At 57.2% G+C, this 2,500-nt stretch overlaps 1 non-coding gene across 1 annotated transcript in view; it reads right to left on the bottom strand.

Moving 5' to 3' along the window:
* The window catches only part of LOC126132874 (small subunit ribosomal RNA), a 1,909-nt gene extending 1,484 nt beyond the window's left edge, over window positions 1-425 (bottom strand). Inside the window, exon 1 of the ribosomal RNA XR_007527524.1 lies at window positions 1-425. This exon is cut by the window's left edge and continues 1,484 nt beyond it. This is a non-coding gene — a ribosomal RNA (small subunit ribosomal RNA).
* Window positions 426-2,500: the final 2,075 nt, after the last annotated feature.

A 2,500-nucleotide genomic window follows, 5' to 3' on the forward strand; every position in this document is an offset into this window, starting at 1 on the left:
GTAGCCGTTTCTCAGGCTCCCTCTCCGGAATCGAACCCTGATTCCCCGTTACCCGTTACAACCATGGTAGGCGCAGAACCTACCATCGACAGTTGATAAGGCAGACATTTGAAAGATGCGTCGCCGGTACGAGGACCGTGCGATCAGCCCAAAGTTATTCAGAGTCACCAAGGCAAACGGACCGGACGAGCCGACCGATTGGTTTTGATCTAATAAAAGCGTCCCTTCCATCTCTGGTCGGGACTCTGTTTGCATGTATTAGCTCTAGAATTACCACAGTTATCCAAGTAACGTGGGTACGATCTAAGGAACCATAACTGATTTAATGAGCCATTCGCGGTTTCACCTTAATGCGGCTTGTACTGAGACATGCATGGCTTAATCTTTGAGACAAGCATATGACTACTGGCAGGATCAACCAGGGAGCTGCGTCAACTAGAGCTGAGCAGCCGGCCGCCCGGGAGTGTGTCCCAGGGGCCCGCGCGAACACGCAAGCGTCCGCTCAATTATTCTGCAAACAGGAGGAGGCTGAGCTCCCCTGCACAATACACCTCGAAACCCTCTCAGGTCCCGGCGGCGCGCAGCGCCGTCCTAAGTACTTGGTCGGGTTCGAGAGAGGCGCAATCGCCCGGAGTTAGGCGAGTAGACGCTTTAGGTGCGACCACCCGTGCTCCCAACTGAGCTTGCCGCTGCCGACAGAGGCCCGGGAGCGTGCTGTCGTGGCATTGCCGGCGGGAGACAACACGCGCCACCTACGGTGACCGGCAGCTCCAACGCCAGCGCCACAGAAGGGCAAAGGCCCCACGTGGGTGCCGAAGCGAACTCTCCCAGCACAGCGCACGTGCCAACACGTCTGCACAACTGCGATACAAACCACCAGCGAGAACCGCTGGGGCGACCGAGCAGCAGACGGCGTCGCGGCGCCGAGTGCCGGGCGGCGGCGCATCCTCAACGCACACAGTCCTCAGTCGGACCAGCACACTGCAGATGTCCACCGCGCTTCGCACCGGGCCCGCGAGGACCCACTTTGGCCGCCCGGCGCCGCGCGCAGGGTGCCCCGGCGCGCAGCTGCGCCGCCTGCCGCGTCCGTCGGCCGGCGCGCCTGCCACTGGGCGCCCCCACCAGCCGGCTGTAGCGCGTGCGCCCACGCACCGCGCGGCCAGCACGCCGGGCGGCCCCCCCTCACCGGCCGGGGACGGTCCCACCCAGCCACCGCCGCGTATCGCTTCACACACAGATTTGCCCTTACTGATTTACCTCCAGCAACAACAACCGCACCACAATGGGTTTACCAGTTGTTCATTTGCGTAACGTCACCAGCAAACGTAGACGTCCATCCCAGTTTGCAAATGCAACGATTATTGCATACCTGTCTGTTAGGTGCCACGACACACTACGTCTGCCCACATACACGCAACAAAATGTGCACGACTAGAGAACACGTGGGAGGTGGCCCCCTACGTATGCGATGTCCATTACGACACCGACTGTCAACCAGCATCTGTACCATGTCGCAGATGTGGAACGCGGTGCACCATGCTATCACACTGTGTGAGAAGAGACGACTACGTTTGAATACACGCGCCACTACATCAACAGACGGCTCATGCTGATCGCCATCCAGGGCGTCCGTTACTCCCACACGTCTCTATGGCGTACCACACTGCAATGTAGCTGTTATGGGGAGACGGCACGTGGCTGAGTGCACAACATTTGGACCGTATGGTTCGCTGTTGTTGGGCGCAGTCGTTGTACGGTCACACATGTGCCACAGCGTATCATTCAGTACATACGGACCTATGTGCAGTACAATGTGAGGGTTAAGCTTACGACATCAGCGGACAGTGGACACAGGCCGTACCACGACGTAGACTGAGCGCTTCGACATGCGAATGCCAGTGAACAGCTGCGAAGGGCATTGAACACGCAAGCACCTGAACGACCAGCGTGCGAAGGCAGGGGGGGGGGAGGGGGGGGCGATGTACATCCTGCAGTCGTCCACATTACAGTGTACAGCGGGAGCATGTAAAAAGTAAGCAACACTTGCGAAGTGTTGAACATGAAACGATACACAAGAGGGTGGGCGGTGCGAGTAGCGAACTATATTCAGAGGGTTGTGGTTAGACAACACTAGATTAATGTAACGTGTCATATGCCAATTACAGAGCAGGTTAAGGCACAACGTGGGTTAGGTTAAGGCACAACGTGGGTTAGGTTAAGGCACAACGTGGGTTAGGTTAAGGCACAACGTGGGTTAGGTTAAGGCACAACGTGGGTTAGGTTAAGGCACAACGTGGGTTAGGTTAAGGCACAACGTGGGTTAGGTTAAGGCACAACGTGGGTTAGGTTAAGGCACAACGTGGGTTAGGTTAAGGCACAACGTGGGTTAGGTTAAGGCACAACGTGGGTTAGGTTAAGGCACAACGTGGGTTAGGTTAAGGCACAACGTGGGTTAGGTTAAGGCACAACGTGGGTTAGGTTAAGGCACAACGTGGGTTAG

The sequence above is a fragment of the Schistocerca cancellata genome, unplaced genomic scaffold (genome assembly GCF_023864275.1).
Source record: "Schistocerca cancellata isolate TAMUIC-IGC-003103 unplaced genomic scaffold, iqSchCanc2.1 HiC_scaffold_590, whole genome shotgun sequence".
Lineage (NCBI taxonomy): Eukaryota > Metazoa > Arthropoda > Insecta > Orthoptera > Acrididae > Schistocerca > Schistocerca cancellata.